This window comes from Rhinolophus ferrumequinum, chromosome 13, assembly GCF_004115265.2.
Source record: "Rhinolophus ferrumequinum isolate MPI-CBG mRhiFer1 chromosome 13, mRhiFer1_v1.p, whole genome shotgun sequence".
Lineage (NCBI taxonomy): Eukaryota > Metazoa > Chordata > Mammalia > Chiroptera > Rhinolophidae > Rhinolophus > Rhinolophus ferrumequinum.
In genome coordinates, this window is record NC_046296.1 from 42500695 (window position 1) to 42506694 (window position 6000).

Sequence of the window (6000 nt, forward strand, 5' to 3'; positions counted from 1 at the left end):
CTCAAGAGTATATAGTTACATATAGTATATAAGAATAATAAGCCTCAAGAGTATATAGTCATACCCTTAATAGGAAAATCAGGATTTGAAACACTATCAGTCTGCATCTCAAAGTCAAGCTCTGTTCACCGTACCAATTTGCCTCTTAGTCTCATTGGAATTCTATTGTGGAGCTCCTTGAATGCCAGGCTGAGACATCTATCAACAATGTAGCTTTAGCAGCAAGTGATATGATCAAAGTGTTGCTACAGAAAAATTAACCTGTGGGTGGATAAATTAGAGGAGGCACTGGAAGAAGGGAATTCAATTAGGAGGCTGTTGCAGAAGAGTGGTAGCCACAGAAATGTCCAAGAAGAAAAGAGTTAAAGGAAAATAACAAATAAATGAACAACAAACAAAACCCTTGCAGACCTAGATGATGGATGGCCTCAGAAGCTAAAGGAGAGGAAGGAGTAAAAGAGGTTATCCATGTGCAACTCCCAGGGATGGAGAGAATGATGGCAGTATTAAATGCGGATGGGAACATAAAGAAATGAGGTGATAAGAAAAGAAAATACAGTGGTTAATTGCCATTTTTTGGTTTGCCCACATCAAAACCTCTTTCTTTTTGTGGGAAACTGAAGGGAATCAGAGGTCATCTTTGGCAGTCGGGGCCTAGGCACATGTCCTTGAACAACTGGAAGCTCCAGCCTAGGGCTTTTAATCTGGAGGGAATAATACAAAAACTAGCAGTTGGGGACCACACTGAAAGGTAGTTGAGAAATTGAAGAGGACCAGTGATCTTGTGTGGAGTAAGGAAGGAGGACAACCAGCTCCAGGATAGCATCCTCTACAGACTCCTCCTATGGGGTGAACTTCAGGGTGCTCTCTGAGCTTTAGATTGCCTGGGTTCCTGCCCATTTTCCATGTTTGGTCCTCTGGTTTCCCTGTCAACCCAGTAAGCCACCTGATATCCTCCCAATGAATTCATCTTCTGCTGGTGTTAGCCAGAGTGGGTTTCTGTTGTTTGCAGTTGAGAAGCCTATGTGGTATAAACACTGCCTTTAGTTTTAAACAGATTGTGCTGATACCATGACCAGATGCCCAGATGGAAGCCTGCAGCGCACAGTTTGAAAAGTGAGATTGGACTTTAGGAGAAGGTTGGGTTTGGGAATATAAATTTAGGATATTGTAAGTAGAGCCAAAGATTTAAACTGTGAGAATTCATCAAGGGAAAAGATTTGACAGAGAGGAAATGGAAGTGAGCAGAGTGTAGAACTTGAGGGACCACCAATATTTAGGAGGCAAGAGAATAAGTCAGGGAAGAAGCAATAACAGTGTAGAAGACAAATCACACTAGTGCCATATCACAGAAGTCAAAGGAACCAAGACTTTTAGAAATGAAGGAAATTGGATGCTATTAAATGCTACAGAGTCCAGGGAAGATGAGCACTGAGAATGGGGTACTCAATATAGTAAAGGCCACTGATCTTTGGAGCGCTGTTTTATCATGATGGTGGAAAAATAAATCAGGTTGCAGGGGCGTAAAGACTAGGAGGGTGGTGTGAAAGTATAAAGAGAAAATATAGGCTATAGTTTAAAGGAGTTGGGCAGAATTTTGTCTGTCTTGTTCACTGCCATATTTCTAGCTCCTAGAAAAGTACCTGGCATATGGCAAATTCTTAATAAGTATTTGTTAAATGAATGAAGAAAGAAGAGCAGAAGCAGAAAATTAAGTTGAGCTAAATTATGGTAAGTGGACAAATTTTTAGAATCGGGGGGTGGGTATCTGAGTATGCTTGTAAGCCAGGGTTACCAAGTCCTCTCTCCCACTTGCTCCTTGGGCTGAAGAACTTGATTTCCTAGTGTCTCCACTACCTACTAAGATGCTTCTTCCCTGCCCTACTACTGCCCTCCTCACTCCACTATTTAGTTTGTTTGTACTATAACCTAATATAATTACCATTCCTTGGATTATGTCTCATCCTTATTTATTTCTTATTTTCCTCAGAATATTTTATTTATTCTACTAATTTATGTCCTACACAGAGGTAAGTCAAATATTCTTCATCCGTATTTATTTTGTCTCATACCACAGGAAAACCTTAGTAAGCTCTTGTGGAAGATCCGATAAAACTAAGTCTAATTAACTAGAAACTGAATTTCAGGGGTACCATTAGATGATTTCTCAATTGCATATTTTTAGAAAGTCACTACACTATGGCCCTTTAAAATGCCAAATTTTAAATCCAATAACCAAATGACCAGATATAGTATCAAAACATTATAACCAAATCTTATAAAAGCATACAAATTAGATGGCCTCTGATTTAAATAATAGTAAACATAAAATGTGAGATTTATTCTTTTTATTTTCAATCTTTCTCTCTCCAATTATCAGAAGTCTATGAGTAAAGAACAGGCATTTAAAAAATAAACTGTAACTAGAAATTTAAGACGTCATAAGTGTTCTTAAGTGCAATACACTTGGACAATAACAGTAAGATTAAAAACCTGGAGGTTTCTCACCCCTAGTTTATGGTTCTTCGTGGACATAATTAAAGCACATAAAAGCCTTGCCAATGGATTTAAAAAGCAGCTTCCTTTTTGCTTGTAAACTTTAGGGAGGCAGTCTTTCAGGGGCCTATCATCGGTTCATCAGAAGAGTAAGCTATATGGGTGTTATTGTATTAAATTGCCTTTAGGCAGTCTGAAATTATTGTTGGAAAAAGGCAGGAAGCAATATAAAATGAAAAATTTGCTTTTGATCATGTCTTTCCCTTTAGGTGTTTTTCCTTAATAATTTTATGTGCAAACAGACTGCACGTATGTGTACGTGTGTGTGTGCGTGTGTGTGTGTGTGTGTGTGTGTGTCCAGACAGGTGGTCAAGAAGCTTTTTGTATCATTCCTCCCCTCCTGCTAGTCTGACACTTGGCTTCACCAACACGGAGTGATCACAGTGTGACTAGTCTGTCACAGCAGAGCGTTTCCAGTCTTATAGGCCTTTGATGTTCATCATCAAAGTGCTGTCAGTCACAATAGCGGGTTTTGGTTTGGGGTACCTACCCACTTAACTGAACAGCCATTACCAGATAAGGCCTTCCTGGCCACTTCCCTTCCATTTAAACTTGTATGGTTGAAGTGTGGGGAAGATCTAGGAATCTGTTAATCTATGAACACAAAATGATATGAGGTTACCTCAGACCTGAAACCTTGATTCCAAAATGGCAGCATTTTTGCACCAGGCTGTATGGTGAGACATGACACAGGTACAGGTACAGACAGTCCATGGTGTGAGATGGGCCATTCTCACCCACAAGCAAGAAGCCATTCTGTGGAAGAGCCCTGGGGGCTTCCTAGGGCCGAAGGTGTGGGAAAGGCATCTTCTTATCAGTGCGGAGCAATTGCCAGTCTTAGTCATCCAGTATTCTGCACAAAACTAAGCTCACCAGGGTGGCCCAACTGCAGCCCCAAAAATGTAGACACAGGACTGGATTTGCTGGTAGTGGGGTGCGAAGGGGATGGCCCTGACGGAGGGCCGAGAGCCATGTCTCCTGCTCTTCCTACAGTGGCTGCTGATGCATCCGTTTTCTCATCATCATGAGAGGAGACAGAGCCCCGAAGCAAAGAAATCTGGATCACAAAAAAGCATTTTAGGGTGATGCAAGCCAACTGTAGCCAACTGCATAGTCCTCTAGTTGCTGCAGACAGTGAGGATGCGTAGGCCTCCCAATGTGTCCACACAAGATTGACAGGAGAAGGTTCTTTTGGAGATGAGCATATCCAGATAAACTCCATGCCTAAACAATGTGCTGAAAATTCGAGCTCCAGAAATATAAGGTCAGGTGTCCTTAGCTGTAGCTATGTGTACACGGTCGCTCTCGGATTCACTCCCACAACTAGGCAAGGCAACCTGATGATACAGCCACGGAGTCTGGCGATCATAGAAGTAGCTCCTTCTCAGAATTCTGATATCTCTTCAAGTGCCTGCAAAAAAAGTCTTCCACATAACATGTCAAACTTGTTATGCAGCATATAATAGGAGTTTCTCTTGGAATTGGGCTGCTTACAACTTTTATGTATGCAAACAAAAGCATTGTAAATCAGGTTTTTCTAAGAGAAAGGTGCTTAAAGATTCAGCGTGCTTAGTTCTTGGTATTCTTAGGAGGATCTTCTGTTCTTCTATATTATAGCTTTCATTCTCATTCACTTTATTACACTTTATTACAGCTGAAATTTTTAAACCCTACTCTGGATCATTCGAACTTCTGGGAAGCACTTTGGATTGTTGGAATTACAGACTTCATTCTAAAATTCTTCTTCACGGGCTGAACATGCCTTATTTTATTGGTGCCTTATTTTATTTTAGAAGAATTATGTCAGTATTATCAAACTTTTGTTCCCATACCAGTTTGGTTTTGTTACCTTATAAGTTATAGGGAGTTTGGAAATGTAACTAGATGGAGTCTTTGGATTGCTGGCTTTACTCTATCTCATACTAAAACTTTTGGACATCTAAGAACTTTCAGATGGGTTTTGTGAATATTTTTTACACGATCAAGTTACGGAGTAGCTGCCAGCAAGAGACAAATATCAGATGTGGATGATATTTGTTCAATATGTCAAGCTAAATTTCAAGAGCCAATTCTTCTCATCTGTCAGCATGTGTTTTGTGAAGAGTGCATTACCTTATGGTTTAACAGAGAGAAAACATGTCCACTGTGCAGAACTGTGATTTCAGACCACATTAACAAATGGAAAGATGCAGCCACTTCATCACACCTTCAAATGTATTAAGTTGTATAAACAATTAAGGCCACAAAACACTGATTTCATTTGGATACACTGAGTATTGACAAAGACATTAAAATGGATTTTTAAGGCTAGAAGTTAAGGAAAATGTTTCCAACTTGTTTTAGAATATTATCATAAGACTGAAGTTGTAGTCCAATATATCAAAAGATTAAATGAAAGAACCCTAAATTATAAGTAGTGTTTAACCTAATGTATATGCAACAACATTTATGTCATCCTAATTATTTGACAGGTGATTGCAGTGCTAAATTTTAAGTGTGTTTTTTTTCTTTGTTAATGTTACAAAAACAGCAATTGGATAACTAGAAATAATAGTTTTTAGAGGAATTCGGGTATTCTTTCCAGACTTGATGTTCAGAATAAAATGTATTTTTCATACTATTTTAAGATGAAAAAAAGAAATGTGGGCACAAAAAGAACATGAACAGGCATTTCACAAAGAAAGAAATACAAATCACTGATAATTCTGTATAATAACAAGAATATTTAAAAAGCAATACAAATTAAAATGAGGAGACATCACTTGCCAGAAATCAAACTGGGAAACAGGTAGTTTTATATACACTGCCAATAGGTGTGGAAAGTGGTCAACATTTCTGGAGGGCATGTTAGTCTTATTTATCAAAAGCCCTAAGACTACTCAGCAACTTCACTTTGAGAAATTAGCCAGCCCAAAGGAAATAATCAGACCTATGTACTGACTTTTTTACCTACAAAAAAGTCTCCTTACAATATTATTTTTTTTTTTTAAAAAAGATTTTATTGGGGAAGGGGAACAGGACTTTATTGGGGAGCAGTGTGTACTTCCATGACTTTTTCCAAGTCAAATGTTGTCCTTTCAATCTTAGTTGTGAAGGGCGCAGCTCAACTCCAGGTCCAGTTGCCGTTGTTAGTTGTAGGGGGCGCAGCCCACCATCCCTTGTGGGAGTCAAACCGGCAACCTTGTGGTTGAGAGGATGTGCTCCAACCAACTGAGCCATGTGGGAGCTCAGTGGCAGCTCAGCTCAAGGTGCCGTGTTCAGTCTTAGTTGCAGGGGGCAGAGCCCACCATCCCTTGCGGGACTCGAGGAGTCAAACCGGCAACCTTTAGGTTAAGAGCCCACTGGCCCCTGTGGGAATTGAACCAGTGGCCTGCGGCATTAGGAGCACGGAGCTCCAACCGTCTGAGCCACCGGGCCGGCCCAATATTATTTGTAATGGTGCAA

The 6000-nt window shown here is 39.9% G+C and overlaps 1 pseudogene; it reads left to right on the plus strand.

Moving 5' to 3' along the window:
• The first annotated feature begins 3626 nt into the window (after positions 1 to 3626).
• LOC117033464 (E3 ubiquitin-protein ligase RNFT1-like) lies at positions 3627 to 4777 on the plus strand (annotated as a pseudogene).
• The last annotated feature ends 1223 nt before the right edge of the window (positions 4778 to 6000 follow it).